We start from the raw sequence: 16,096 nt of genomic DNA on the forward strand, positions 1-16,096 counted from the left end.
TTCAAGGAGTGCCCTTAAAGGACCAAGCGGAGCAACCCCTGGTTGGTGGGCCCGGGGTCCGCATAGCCACCTCACCAGCCCTCGATTATTTGTTGTCCCAGTGCACGAGTGCGCCAATTTCTCGGGAACTCCCGAAAGCACGCAACAGTTTTCGCCGGTCGATTCCAGCCTCCCCACGAAATGGGTGGAAAATCCCATCCCCTGTTTTCCTCTCCTCCCTCAAGAGTTGAATAAACCCGCATCGCCACTTTCACAGAGTGAAAAATAAATATTTTATACTGATATTTGCTTTAGCCAATATGGCTAACATAGAAAATATTTATACTTTATGTATGTTCCGAAAAAAATTTTAAAAACGAAAATTTCAAATTACCAGAGCGGTTTTTACTGATTTTCCTTTTTTAAATATGTTTATGTCTTTATCGTACAGCTTTAAAATTTTATTTATTGTGTGAATTTTTAAATTAATTTATGATTTAACTTTCGAATAAGAATACAAACTTGGTAGCCAACTAATATAGGAAAGGCCACTCTGATAACTCGAGTGTTATACAACAATCTTGAGATGACAATATGCAGTTGATTTGCTTTTCTTGTTTTCCGCTGTGTGACGAAATCTGTTTCTGGTCCCCATTGTTCACATGTGGGGGAGTGGTGGGGCGGGGAGGTGGGATACACTTTCACCGCTTACCGAAGAGCGGGGCTTCCACTGCAGTCAATACTCGTAAATCAAAAGACTCCACTCCATCTCCATCTCCATCTTCATCTCCAACTTCAACTGGAAGCAGCAGTGAATGCGACTATTACCCCAGTTTGAGGTCCAACCCTTGAGATGCAGATACGGCTGCACAAGGGGCCCACACAATGCATCCGGCAGATACGATACGCGCATCTCGCATCTGCGAGATACACGCACAAGTGCAGCGCCAGTTGACAGTAGTCACCCCCTAAGCGGGACCATCGCCCACGCGCATGAGCACTCCATGCGAAGCGCCAATTCTCTCTTTTTTCACTCTCCGGAGTTTAGGCACTCTCTCTCTCGGGGCGACTGTTACATTTTGATTTGGGTTTCGGTTGGGTTTTGTTTTCAGTTTTTAGTTTTCAGTCTCACGTTGACCGGTGCACATCGCCCAGGAAAGCAACAGTGCAACCTCCGAAAGTGCGCTTTCCTGCAGCTGACCGTATTTTGTTTAAACATTTGAAGAACGCGCAGTGAAAATGCCGAGCAGTGTGTGTGCAGCGATGCGTTTTTAAATTGTTTCTGGGCAGCCCCCTGGAATATATGCATGCCGTATAGTTTGCTTCCGTTGCGCACCAATTGTTACTGCACCCCGCCCCCTGTGACACGCCCTCCCCCGCTGGCAGGCAAACGGAAAAGTAACAAAGTAAAAAATACAAAAAACCCAAAGCCAAAAACCAAAAATGTTTACAGTGTTTGGCAACTTTGTTGCCCCGAAACGAGGTCAATGCATTTCCAATTGCCGATAACAAAAAGTGAGGCGAGCGCTCGAAAACCGAAATGTTAAGTTCAAAGTTAAGTGCAGTGCAGCGCCCCCAAAGCATTTACTTTAAATCATAAATAAATGAAGAATTTTCCACTCGAGTGAACAAACTTAAATGGCCATTTGCCAGTGTGTTGTGTATCTGCAGCTGTATCTCTATGTGGCGTATCTGTATCTGTGTCTCGGGCAATAATTGCATGCCATAAAAACCCAGCAGCGACTTGTTATCAGCGCGGCTGCTGTGCCTTGTAATCGGGCCTCCACTTGAACTATATCCCGTCTTTATTGGTCTTTATTGGATTACCGGAATACCACTGGATGGAAGCGGGTTAAGAGGGTACAGTACGCCCCGCATACAGCAAACAACGGCGATAGCCAGGTGAGTGGGCATCGGCAGCAACATTGTTGCCGCATCGATATGTTGACCCGGGCATTCCAGCGAGTGCAATGCTCTCCACCAAGAACTGTGTCACTGTCCACCCCCAAAATGAACCCATGCCCGCATCCCAAAGATAGTTTTAGTACACACACAGATTGGGTTATTTTTGGACCAAGTTTAATAGTGGTTGCTGCCCTGTCAAGTTATTCTTGAACCAATGAACATTGGTGCGCCAGCTTGAACTACTGCAAATCAAGCACCCATAAAATACAAATCTTCTAGATACTTTTCGGTGCCCTAGAAACCCCCGTAAACCCTTTGGCCCCCCGCAAGCGAGGGCGGCGATATAAATCTTTTCTATTGAAATCGAAAATCAAATACCAAGCGAACAAGCGGAGGCGGCAGATAAAACGGATTGGCAGATTGTCGCAGCTGAGAGCGACAACACCACTTTAAATTAATAAACAAAAGTCAATGACTGCTGTTGGGGGCGGGGGAGGATCTGGAAGATATATGGTAATGTGATATTGGGCCCAAGTACGCGGCACAGACGATAATGCGAGCGAAGACCGCATAATGGGTGTACGATTTCCTAGCTAGATCGGCGCAGATTGAGCCATAAGCCGTTGCCGCAGATGCCGTTATACTTGCAGTCATTGATTAGCCATATCCATGGCAGTTAATTAATCAGGCCGCGATTTGGGGTCACGCGTATCTGGAAGACGTGCGGGGTGTGAACTATGCGCAATTGGCTTATCACCAAGAAGCCCCAAAGTGAACGGATTGGGGGACGCGAAAGCGACGCCCAGATAATGGCATTGGACTTAGAATGGCGAACAAAAGAAGTTCAACGCTCGCACGAACAGTTAAATTACAGTGAAGCCTCGCCGGCATCGATGGCCGGGGCGATAAGCGTTTCTCGCATTAGTACCTGCCATTTGGGCCACACCGTGACCAATTTTCCCGGCCGGCCCTTTTCCGCAGGGAAAGCCCATGCAAATGGAGTTTTTGGGGGAAATACCGGAAAAGAGTGCTGTTCGCTTACTTTTGCTGCACACCGGAAAAAACATGTGAATACTTCAACATATTATCTTTCGAAGATACTTTTCATTTGCGCTCATAAATAATCGAATTTGAAATCACATTCATATTTAAGTGAAATGCATATGAGTTTATAATTTATATATTTTTGTACCATGAGTATTTCTTTGTTGACTAATATTGTTTATTATTTCTTAGAATATTTAGGAGTTCCATAAATTTCTGCTTCCATATCAACCAACCATTATCAAGGGAAATGTGTAAGCCAGTTGGGAATATGGGTGTGGGTTTCTTTGTTTCCTCGTGTAGAATTAGCCGTAAGCAGCTGCGGAGCCAGCAGAACAGCTTTATTTTGGCAATTGGAATGCTCCAACCGGTGCGATCGGCAGTGACAGCTGAAGTGGGGCCGCAGGTTTCGTGGGCCCACCAGCCTGGGCATAATAATAACCCTGAAAGTTTACTGACTTCCGTTGCAGCGACAGCAGCGGCAACTGCCACACCAGCACGTTGCAACACCAGCGACAGCGGAGCTGGGCTTTAAGCCCCGTAGGCAGCACTTGGCCAAGATGCGGAGGCAGGCTTGGCCAGGGGCAAGGGCGATACCATCTGCGGACACCCATGCTCCTTTGTGGGGATCTGTGGGGATGGGAACGGAGCACGTAGGTGGCGCTAGTGTTGCTTATGCAGAGGAGGAGGCGTTCGCTCCATACTGCATTCTCCTGCTGCCTTCTTGCCTCGTGTCGTCTGCAATTTGTTGCTGCTGCTGTTGCTGGTGCTGCCATTGCCATGGCATAGCAGTTGTTGCACGAGTACCTGCAACCTGCGGCTAGAAAGGAGCTGCGATGTTAACCACCGTTGCTACGGTTTGGGCCCAACCCGCCGCAGAACCGTGTTAACTGAAAAGCGGCGGCTGCATTTCCACACGTTCCCCGGCAGCAGCGACAATGACATGACAGCAGCAACATCGGCAACACCAGCAGCATCTCTATGGCTCCAGAGATCCCATCTGTGTATTTATCTTAATTAGGCGGGCGTTGGCCAAGTAAAAACGCATGAATCACTGGCGAACGGAGTGACAAGGCTCGAAAGAGCGAAGTCGCAAAGACAGCCTAAATATAGCAGCTGCATTCGTGGGCTAACTGCTAAAAACTTGATTATGCTAAGCGAATATGAATTAATTTAACTGCAGTTCAGCCGTGTACGTATACCATAACAAAAGCTGGTCGAAAAATGGTTAGTTCACTTATGTTAAGTGAATCTGTGGGGTAAGCTATCAAAAATGTAATCGCAATGCCCATAATAGCGTATATATCTTTTGTACGTATCCTTAAGCTAGAGAAACCAATTCCCCATGGGCCAATAGCAATTAATTAGAAATCGCTGAGCGACGAAAATTGATTTTACTAATCAAGTCGCGCACACACACACACACACCGAATGCGGCATCGAGAAAATGACGCTTTAAAAGTTTTTCGCTGTTGCCAAACGCACCAAAATTAATCAAGCGGTAAAGGCAACAACAAAATATTCAAAGGCTCCCCCTCCCCAACAACAAAACGACAAAAAACAAAAAAAAAAAAACAATTTTATAGGCAGCGCTTGAATGCCCAAAATGCATATCGCTTGGATTCCAATACGAAGTATACCGTCGCATGGGATTTTTATTTTTTTTTGGCTGTTGCCTGATTTTATTTTCAGTTTTGGACATAATTTACGTGATCATGGCGCGTCGATAGCAAGAAATTATCGACGCGCATGCGCAGTCTGCCCCATGTTGCAGTTGCAATGCTTGTTGCAGTTGCCGTTGTCGCTGTTGCTGCTGCTGCTGCGGCTGCTGCGATTGCCATTGCTGCTCGGTTTCTAATTGTTGCGCGCGTTTGTGAAATTTATTGCGTTTCGATCGGTTTTCTTCGGCACTCACGTAACGCCAAAAAGCGAAAAAGTCGCGGATCCATTGCTTACAACTTCATTTCGCCTTGGCGATTTGGTAGCGGCGATATGGCCGGCAAAAGCGAAACTTATTTTTATGTTAATGGTTTTGGCGCGCCGAACGCATTTCGTGAAAGGAAAAGCTCGATCGCTGGGCCGCCCCCCGGGTTTCCATGCGCGCGTGGGCGTGGCAGGCACATGTTTCCTGCTCGCCGCATTGCCGTTTGCTGACTTCGCGCACTCAGAACTTCGAGAATCGGAACAGCAGTCGCAGCTGCTCTTTGTTTGCATCGCCGATCGCTGAACCGGGCTCCACTCGCCTTTTGACAGCTTCCCATAGTCCCCCGCACAGCCTCTCCTCGCTGGATCCCAGAAGTGGTGGAATTTACGGCCAATATGGGGATGACTCATCCTGGTGAGCATACATCACCCTCCCCCATCCTTCTCAACTTCTGAAATTCTCGAGCGGCGTGTGAACGAAAGCCAGACTGCCTGGGGTAATCGATATGCTGTTTGTTGTGACTGTGGCATGATAAACATCCGCCGGATTCGATTTTGGCAACCTGAACCACATGGATCGCTGTGATTTCTGGAGGGGAATTCTATGGCCAAGGCTCTCTGCTTTACTACGCTTTTCTGTAAGATTACAGTAAGATTTTAAGGAAGCGCTTAAAAAATTGAACTACACTGCTTAGCAACAATATTTTCTGTGCGCCTTACCCTTTTCTCTGGCATCTCGCACTCTGTAATCTCCATTAGGCCCTGGCATCTCCGCTTGCCACATGCAGCACATAATTTCTGGTGCGTTGCATCTGCAACTCGGCAATTTCGCAATCATCGAATTGCAATTCGAGTGCAATCATTTATCTGCCGCCTGGCTGGCACAATTTTTCATTTCTTCATTTTTTCATTTTCACCGGCGATCGAATCCGGCGAAAGAGTAAATATTGAAGCTGGGAGGAGTCTTAGCCAGTTGCAAGCCCCAAGTTGCAAATCCCAAGTTGCAAGACAATCGATTACCGGACTGCGGCGCAAACGTAATCAGACAAATTCAATTTACGGCAATTTGCATGCCGCGTTCGTTCGTGAAAAATGACAATTGCTGTTGCAGTGCGGCGATGTTGCAGTTGTGTTGCTGCAACGTTGCTGCCGTCATTCTAAGGCTGCGCCCGTTGCCAAGGCTGAATTGTGTTGCTTTATCCGCCTGGCTACCTGGTTCATGGCTGTTGCACATTTGGCGCCTTATCGCCGCGCTCGCATCTGCTGGCAACTTGCGGCAGCAACTTGCAACAGCAGCAGCCACTGGACGTTGGGGGTGCAGGGAGTGCAGCAGCAAGAGTTGCAGCAGCAGCAGGTTCGAGTTTTGTTTTGGCCATTGCAGGAAATGAAAAATTGGCAAACATGCCACGCTTTGCTCTCCACAGACCATGCATATGTTGCACATAATTGGCGTTTATGCCACAAGCGACGAAATGCAACCTGCAACTAATGCTGCTGATGCGTTGTTGATACGCCTGCATTTTCGCCGCTTTTTGCTGGCTTTTGTGTGCTTGTGTTGGATTTTGTGGCTTTTGGTTGCGGGGTGTGTCGCCTGCAGCCGAATGCGGTTACTTTTGGCGCACTCACTTAACCTTTGAACTGGCCATGTTGTCGCCGCGAAACGTGATTAAATTTAATTAACATTTGCTTCCTAAAAGGTTGCCAGCTATGTGAAATTTAGTCATTAGTTGTTGTTATTGCGCGCCCATTAGCCACGCCCACCGCCGATCACGATCCGCCCGCCAGCTGCAGGTGCCACACGTTGCCATGGCCATTAGAGTGGGCCAAAAAAACAGGCAGGCAATATGTGGTTACATCCCGGCACGACCGAATTAGCATAACCCAAACGGGGTTAGACTCAAGTCACACAAAAGTCGCAGTCGGCGATAAAGATGGCGTGTCTGCGACACACGAAAAGAATTTAATTAGGCGACTGCGTTCTTTTCTGTTTGGTTTTCCACGGCTTTTCCAGGTCATCAGCTTGCCACACGCCACGGCGGGAAAAAATGCTACGAAAACGCGGGGAAAATGCTACGAAAATGCGAGGAAAATGCCGCCATTAAGCGAAAAGCTTTGCGGCATGTCAACACGGGCATTTGCCGTAAATCAAATGCAGCAAGTTCTACAGATCCCAGCACCAAATCTCCATCCCCATCTCCACTCCTTCAGCGCAATTTGTTCGAGGAATGAGCGCCGGAATGTCGCAATCAAAATTTCAACATCATGTTGCCCCAAACGGGGGAACAAAAAAGTGGGAGACCTATTTATAGCTGCAGTCGATCCGATCGCCAGTCCATTGGGCCAAATGTTTCTGAAGTTGATTCTGCCTCTCCATGGCATTGCACAAGCCCACGTACAGGGGCCAACCTCATCATAATAATGGAATAGACTGGAATAGAGCGATCCAAACTCACTTGAATGCCACTCTGAATATGCTTCTAATTGGCGCAAATTATTGAAAAGATCTTCTCCAGATTGTGCCCCTCGAAGCCTTTGAAATTGCCAGCAATTTGTTTCATCTGCCTTGCCGCTGCGGAGGCAGCATAAATCTTCTATTGCGTCTGCTGCACTCCTCTGACAATAAAGTATTAAATTACCATAAATTAATATTAGTCCCAGGCATTTAATTAGGGTTCCAGACAGGGGATGCCAGCAAGGGAATGCCAAAAGGAATGGGGGGAGCTACGGCCAAGGCTTTGACACTAAACTTGACCCACAAAACAATAGAGTTGTCTCTGTTTTACGGACCAATTAAGACCAGAGAACTCCGTTCTGGGCAAACTTTGTGTAAGATTTGATCAAATCTATGCTGCACTGAAAGAAAGTGCAAGCGCTTACCTTACTTAATTGGTGTATTTAAGTTACATGTAGCTGCAATGGATTTTAAATGTTTGTGCGATTCAGTTTATGAAATTATATTACTTCCTTTTCCATTTGATTCGCTTGACTTGAGTGCAGAAATCAGGCTATTTCTCCGAGTGTCAGCTTCAATTGATCTTGATGAATGTGTTGCGTGCCTTAATTCGCTCGAATGTGTGGCAATGCCAGACGCCCATTGAGGGACTTGCCCCGTTTTGCGGAGGTGGACACTCCGTGGAGCCACTAATTAGTCACAATTTGCAGCGACATGGCCTGTGTCAAAGGTCCGCCAGATATTTTTAGCCATCGTGTTGCCGCATCATGCTGCGGGCAGCAGAATGTTGCACACCGCTGCGCTGTGCAACCAATTATTAATTGCATATGCAACATTGCAGCATTCCTTCGGCTGGCAGAATGGAGCCCAGCAACGAGCCACGAGCAGCGAGCAACGAGCGGTGGAGTCATCTGAGTCAGCAGTTTGCTCCATGGCGCCGCTCGTCGTCAGAGGCGTCAACGGCGTGTGCCCGTCTCTTTCTTGGCCAGAATGTGTGGGTGGGTGGACTATTAGCCAGCCAGCCTGGCAAGCGACTTTGTGCTCGCCCAGCAGGCACATTGCCATATGAATTCCGCCACGAAGCATGCCAATCCTGGCCAGAACCCGAAGAGTATCAGCGGTTCGGTGGGATGGAGCTGCACTTTCTAGTCGCGCCCCTTTTTGCATTGCTTATTAAATTACAAAACAACGGCCCACACATAAATAAACGTGGCAGCCTCTTCCCTGGCCAGGCATTAGATGATGGCAATAGGAAATGCCTGCCCCACATCCCCTCCCACCTGGCTGCTCCTCAGTCTTATGAAAAATTCCTAGCGCTTGGCGTCTATAATTAAGCGTGAAATGTTGCTGGCGTTACGCCGCATTCCTTGAACCGACTTCAGCCCTTTGGCTATAACAGCGGACTCGAGACCACGAAGGAAGATCCACGGCTCCAGCTATGGACACAGGCGCACTGAGAAAAATACAGCCGCACTAGGGGTTGCAACTATGTCGAAATCTCATATTTTCATGAACAGTGTCACTTGATTGAAATCTAAGCAAAATAAAAGATGTAGACTATATAATAAAAGATGCATGTGGCTTCAAGGGAAGTTCTTTACTCTCATATCAAATTTATGGGCTTGTTAAAAAGCTTGTTTAACTTCGTCTCTGAAGAGCTCAGGAGAAAATCTAAATACAAATCTAGATCACCTACAAGAAGCAATAAAAGTGCACTTTATTACTTAGGCGGTAAAAGTAGTTACTTAAAAAGGACACGTTCCATATTTTTCGGTGTAAACTTTATATCCCAGTAAAAGAGGCAGACAAAGACGAAGGCCAAGAGCAGGCACTTTTATGGGTTCCTTGTGCAGCGGCAGCAATTCTTATTAATTGCAAGTGTCCGCACTTACTTTGCAGCATGTTGCAATTAGAATCTCAAGTCAGGCCGAACAGCCTGCCCCCGGGCAGCCTCTTTGTTGACGGAAGTCAATTCAAATTAAGACCCCGAGGGCCCGGCCCAGAGTTCAACGATCTGGGACATCGCGACTCCGGGAAACTGCGGCTGCAACATGTGGCAACAAGGCCCGCGCAAAATTGATTTCTCTTGTTAGGGCTTTAGCGCTTTTTCGGATAGCTATCCCCATCGCCATCGCCATCCGAGCCAGTGAGGCATTCAGCGATTTGAACATTCTCAGCCCGGCCAGGCAGTAATTAAAATAAATTGCCTGCCCAGCGCAGTCGCGGCCACATCTAGTGTTGGCCATCTAACGTAGCTGTTGATAGAATTTGCACCAGGACCGGGTGTCTGCAGCAAGGAGCAGAGCAGCCTGCTCCTCACAGCCATCAAATTAAAGCGCTAAATTGTTGCTCGCCTTTTCCTGTCTTCCATCACGCCATCGTCGTCTGGGTTGGTTCATTAACATATGTTTGCCGCGGATCGGTTTTGGATACTTGGCATTCGGCACTTGGTACTGGATTCTGGCATGTGGCATCTGAAAGCGGGGCATGGCTGGCCGATAGAATGCTAGTGAAATTTTATGATGCCACCAAACCGAGAGCGAGACTGCTCATCGATTAAAGAGTGGCCATTATTTGATTGTCTTAGCAGTGGCCTGACCTGCTTTTTATGGCCACGCCGCCAGCTTGCCACATGCCAATTATGGCTGCCACAAAACAGCTGCCACGCCGGTGGTCGTTGTGCCGATCTTGGCCCGAACTGGATGACAGTCGATGGCCTCAAACCTGGCTACTCCTCGCTCCTGGCTACTTTTCGCTGGAAAATCTTTGCAGCCACGCGCAGCGCAGCGCAGCGAAGAGCATTGACCATTAATTGATGCCTTTCAAAAGCATTGACATTGGATCTAGCTGCGGCATGTGGTCCACTGCCTTGGGCGGCGATCTGGCACAGCCACGTCGGAGCATTGTGGAGCAGCAGCTCCAAATGGGGGATGGCATCGCATTCCGCGGCTGCGGCCTTGCTAAATAGGGGCATCTATTGGCCATCCTCGGGGACGGCTGGCAGTGCAATTTTCTCTTGATCGGCCTGTGATCCGGCGGATTCCCTTCGAAGTAACTGACTTCTATCGCATTCCAAAGTGGAATTCCTTGAGGGTAAGAATCACATCATTCACATGAGTCACTCAATAGCAGCATTTCAAAGTCTTGAGCTTGTTTTGGTTTTCTTTTGTGATAATAGTCTACTCTTATTTTCCTCAAAGTAAATAGAGTGGTTAGAGTTCAGGCCATTCAATATTACTCGGAACTTAACAGCCACGTTCGATGAACCCACACTCCGTTGTGAACTTACACCGATTGAGATTGACTTGTCATAATGCGCAGGCCAGCAGAACTTGTTAGCCATGTTAAGAGAGATATCTTGGCCAGAGCCCGAATGCAAATTTATCCAAGCGATACGCAGCGCATGTTTATGGAGCTCATTAGCGGTAAGCCATTACCGAGAAGCCAATACCATCTGTCTGAACGTCTGGTTGTCCAGCTCCTATCTAGAGTCAACACTACCCTCGAGTGGGTCCGCACTCAACTATATCGGTGTGGTATATCTTGGCCTTCAAACCAGACAGACGGGGTCTCTATCTGCGACAACTCCCACTCCTCCCACCCATGCGGCAATCCAGCAGTGCACCAATCCACCTACCACTCCACCTCCAAGTGGGTAAGTGAGTGATTGACTGACTGATGGCTTGACTGGGTTACCAGTGTGTCGCCCACGTAGATGCGAGATTTTCGGCGACTGCGACTGCAATCCCTTATGCAATCGTGCTCCACATTAATCAATCAGCAGAGCAGCGGCAAAAAGCCTAAGCCCTGACTGACATTTCCTGGCCGCCTTTAGCTCATTGGCTTTCGGCTTTCGGCGATGCGTGTGCGATATGGGAAAATGGAAAATTGATTTCGAAAGCGAAAACCACAGCGCTGAAACCGCACGACTATGTTGCCCGTCCGCAGAGATTAGCGTTTCTTGGCCCTGGCCAAAACCGCTTTCCTTATTGCAGCTTCAGTGGCTAATTAAATGCGATGGCCTTACATAATGGCGCCGCCAATGCCACAACATCCCTTTACCTCCCGCCTGATATCTCTATTTGCATGGCAATTGCACCCAGCCCTTGAACTGGTCATGACCATGTAGGCAGATCCAAAGAGCCACCATATTTGGCACCGCCAACGGCACAGCGGCTTTAGGTGAATGCCCTACACTTTTTCGCGAGATTAGTCTTGCAGTCGATGCGGCTATATTTAGTGGGCAACATTTGTTCACACATTTATGCATTTTTCGCGCAGTTGCCATTCATCACGGCCAGTGTTTTACGGCCAGGAGATCCTCAAAACGCCACAATCGCCCAGCTCATCATGTCAAAGTCAAGGGAGGCCATTCAAAATGCACGAGCTGCCTGCCGCCGAAGGGAAGTTCCTCAAAAACACGTCGGCCTGCACCTCAGAACCCGCCTCCTTGGGCTGAAGTGCAAAGTGCAACAGCTCCAGCTGCTCCACTCCATTCCACTCCACTCCGTTCTACTCCACTCCACTCCAGGCCAGTCCACTCCTCAGCTGAAGTGTCGCCTGCCAGGATGGGAAAAAGAGAGAGGCAGGCACAGTGCATTGGTTGCAAGTAAACTTCTAAGATTTTATAAATAAGTAATGGGTCATAAACAGCATCCAGACTGCTAGCTATTAAAATATGAACATATATTTCTAAAATGCTATAGTGTCATTTCTTAATTTATACTCCTATTCTTAACATATATTCCTAAAACGCTAAAGTGACATTTTTTTTAATTTATATTCCTATTCCTAACATATATTCCTAAAATGCTAATTAATTTATACTCCTATTCTTAACATATATTATATTCCTAAAATGCTAAAGTGGCATTTTTTTAAATTTATATTCCTATTCCTAACATATATTCCTAAAGTGACCTTTTTTTAATTTATATTCCTATTCCTAACATATATTCCTAAAACGCTAAAGTGTCACTTCTTAATTTGTAATGTAATAGTGCGACTGGTGTACACATGTCCCACTTAATCTTACCAAGAAAGTAGAACTACGTTCTATTTGGAACACGTTTTCCCTCCATCTGGAGTCACTGTGCCTGCGGGGAAGCCAAAGTTAATTTAGAATCAGCAGTCAGGCAATGTTTTATGAGATTTTAGCACTTTTCAGCTGTGGCATGTTTCGGCCAGGCCGCGGCTCTTTAATGGACGTCTGCCCCATGGAATTTAGCACGTTTTGCCACTCGCTCCGTGGAAAACTAATATGCCAGGCCGCTCTTGGCCGCCTCTTGTGACATTTATGGCTTCCCAACCTGGCCTGAAAGTCTGGCTTTGGCTTTGGCTGTGGCTTCACGTGCAAATATGAACAAGATTTATAACATTTTGGCGGCGACATTTTCCTAGATTTTTGTTTGCTGCCGCTTTAAAAGGATTTCACTTTTCGCTGGCAGCGCGGACGCTTAAGGGGGCTGGCCAAAACGGGGGCTTGGCAGGATGGATGGGTTGGGGTCTGTGCCAAAAGCAAAAGTTGCCGTGTTATTTGCCATTGCGTTGGCCTGGATGAGCAGCGCACAGCCGTCGTTTAAGTGGCTCCGATCCATGGATATCCAGCAATCCAGCACGGTCTAAAAATAACATCCAAATGCATTGCCCTCCGTGAGGGAGGCCCCATCCTAAGGAATTTTTATGCTTATGCGTCTGCGAGATTCGCTCAATTTCAAAAGAATTTCCAGCCTATTTGTGGAGGCTCTTTCAGTTTTAGCTGGCGGAAAGCGGAAACGATCGTTAATCCTCGGGAAACTATCAATGTGACTCTTAACGAAGATTAGGTGCAATTGGCTTGGCTGAAGAATGGCTCTTAGTTTTTATGGCCAAGCAAAGCCACTTTAGCCAGATCTTAAGTGCAATCTGATTTTAATAACTCTCGCTGCATTTCGAAGTGTTTAAAAGTAGTAATTCCGAATCTATTAATAATAATATTAATAACTCTAGAGATTATTAATAACTTAGAAATATTTAATGTTTGCAAGTAAACCATGTACTTTTATCTTTAGTACGGTTCTACGAACTGTATGTTTCCGATTTATAACTTGATTTTAAGGCCCATATATTTTTATTATATTTCTTGGAGGCATACACTTCTGAGTTGCTCAACCCATTGGAATTTCCCCATCGAAACACTGTAGTTCAGCTGTGTTTTATTGCCTGCAGTTTTTCTCGACACATGTGCCTTGAATATTTGCCAACTTTTGTGACCATTTGCCAGACGGATTCCACTTCCGTTTTCCAGTTTCTGTTTCAGTTTCAGTTTCAGCTTTATTTTCTGTTTCTGGTTTGGCTTCTGTCTACGGCAATATCGTTTGAGTTAAGCGCCATTAAAGTTGTGGCTTTCAGGTCGTCGTCTTATCAGGGAAATGTGTTTATGTGTTCATAAGTCGCGTTCGGCGGCGCATTGAATAACATTTTAATTGGGAGTTGCAAAATGCGTGCCCATAAGGCAGGCGAACAGGGAACACGTATGGGCACAAGTTCATAATGCTCACGATAGTTGATAACCTGCACGCAGAAAAAAAGGTTGCACTCCAAATCCAAATCGAATTTAATTTAAACATATGTGCCTGAGAAATCCATCAACTCGTTTTGTAAGGTATGTGGAATGTGAATTTTCATATGCTAGCTGTCAAACCGGTCACTTTAATTTCCATGGCAGGAGGCCATCCAATTTTCTGGCTGTGTAGCAGCTCCCTAAACAGCGGACTTACCATGGCGCCAAGCCAAGTTGCGGCAGACAAAATGAAATGGCGATTAAAATATCAATTGCCAGACGCGGACCTGGGACATCGATGATGGCCACTAAGCGCATTAATTTAATGCTCTCAACAGCTGGCCACGCCGTGCATAAATAAAATGTCATCGCATACCAATCCATTGCGGCTCATTCCATCCGGAGGTGCAACGTTTGAACGCTGTCGATTTCGATTTGGATTCGGTTTCAGATTCAGCTACAGCTACGGATACAGCTACAGATACAGCTACAGATACAGCTGCAGATACAGCTACAGCTACAGATTCCGATGGCGATGACAGCACTTTCCCTCGCCGCGCATAATTCAATGTCGCAAGTGGCCAACTTATGAGCGACTTGCACTTGGCTTGTAAATCAGTCAGAAGATAGCAGCTGCATCTTCGGGCCGGTTGACGGTTGACCTTTAGCTTGCTATTTTTAGCCACAATCGCGTAATCTTTAGCCCGTACTTCCAGTTCCACTCCGCCGGCTCCGAGATGGAGCCTTTGGGGCCTTATGAAATTGTGTCAGGCCCGCCATAAATTGCCGGCTTTGGGTGCTTGCCCCAGGTGCGAAGCGGACACCTGAAGCCGCTGCAGCAAATTACGGCTATGTCTGTGGACATAAGACACTTTGTCGCCGGGGCATTAAAGGGATTTGGATTTTGAAAATGAAACCAGGCGGCGGTTGGAGTCTCCACCTCCGGCTCCTTCTCCTTTTCCGCATCTGGCCCTGACACCCTTTTTGGTTTTTGTGCAGCCGTGAGGTGGGCTACTCCAATTGCAAATTGCATATTGCAAAATGTCAGAGAGCTTACTTTGCATTGTTTCGCCCGGTTGACAGGCTGAATTTGTTGGCCACTCCGGTTGCGGAGATCGCCGGCTGGATTCCAGATTCCAAAATCCAGATTTCAGATTAGCCCGGCCTGGCCAACATTTTACCCAGGTCTCGACGGAATTATGCCATAAATAGTTTGGAACGACCGCCGCTGTTGGCTTTTAATTAAATGCTTGCCGGCAAGTGGCAATGATTTGACACTACTATTGCACAGGAAAAAATATTTACATAATGATAGATCTTAAGAAAAGATAAGAAAAATATACGCTGTGTTTAAACAAAAGCTAGTCAAGTACATGTATATAAGAATCGGGGCTTCCTGAATAAACAAACAGTGTGTAATACGTGTAATATGAAAATCTGTTTAAGAAATAGATTAAGTACCTCTTAGCACTACTGCTACTATGCTTTTTTTACTGTGCATTAAAACCCATTGGAGAACCTGTCGTCGCGGCCCACGTTTCAGCAATTAAGCAAAACGCTTCGTCGTGAAAACTGGGTCAGCCTGCAGGATGATGGCAGGTTAGTATCTGGCATCCGAGTTAGCAAAACTATCTATTGGCCGCTGGATGGACGAATGCGAGTATCTGCAATGTCTGCGTCTGCGGCCCACGCAAAGTAATCAAACAGAATGGTGGAAAATTAAATGTACAAATCATGTTTACGACTTGTCGTCAGTCTGCCCGAAAAGACGGGCGGCACAGCGGCGGTCTGACAGTGGGCGTGGCACTACTCATGCCAACTAATTGTTGTTCGTGGCTCGGCAAAAACCAGGCAAAAACCAAAGAAAAGGGGCAAAAAAACCAACCGAACCCAGGCCACATTGACACCATTCGCAATTAGGAGAAAAGTGCCCCGTCGGCTACCGGGAATATGCTGAATCTGGCTATGGATGTGGATGTGGATGTGGATGTGGATGTGGATGTGGATGTGCATGTGGTTGAGGATGATGCTGATGCTGGTGCTGGTGGCTGGACAAAATCTGAATAGCTGAAAACCGGTAGCCGCAACGTGGGCCGCAGTTTTGTCTTAAAAGTTAATTGCCTGATTTGCTCAGCCTCTCTTCGCCGGGAAGTGAGATGTATGGTCCACGGGATGTTAGGCTGTTAGGCTGTTAGGCTGTTACGCTGTTGGGTTGTTAGCCAAATGTGCTAAGAGATAATCACATAAACAGT

General features: G+C 46.9%; 1 protein-coding gene across 3 annotated transcripts in view; it reads left to right on the forward strand.

The window, feature by feature from the left end:
* LOC6547013 overlaps positions 1-16,096 on the forward strand; it is a 43,286-nt gene that overhangs the window by 18,856 nt on the left and 8,334 nt on the right. Inside the window, exon 1 of one of the 3 annotated variants that reach the window (XM_026980323.1) lies at positions 1,074-1,881. The exons of the other annotated variants lie outside the window; for them this stretch is intronic. The gene's annotated coding sequence lies outside the window, so the exon portion shown is untranslated. Of the gene's footprint in view, positions 1-1,073; positions 1,882-16,096 lie in introns of those variants that run through there. 3 annotated transcript variants of the gene reach the window in all.

Source organism: Drosophila erecta, unplaced genomic scaffold, assembly GCF_003286155.1.
Source record: "Drosophila erecta strain 14021-0224.00,06,07 unplaced genomic scaffold, DereRS2 tig00000092-arrow-pilon, whole genome shotgun sequence".
NCBI lineage: Eukaryota > Metazoa > Arthropoda > Insecta > Diptera > Drosophilidae > Drosophila > Drosophila erecta.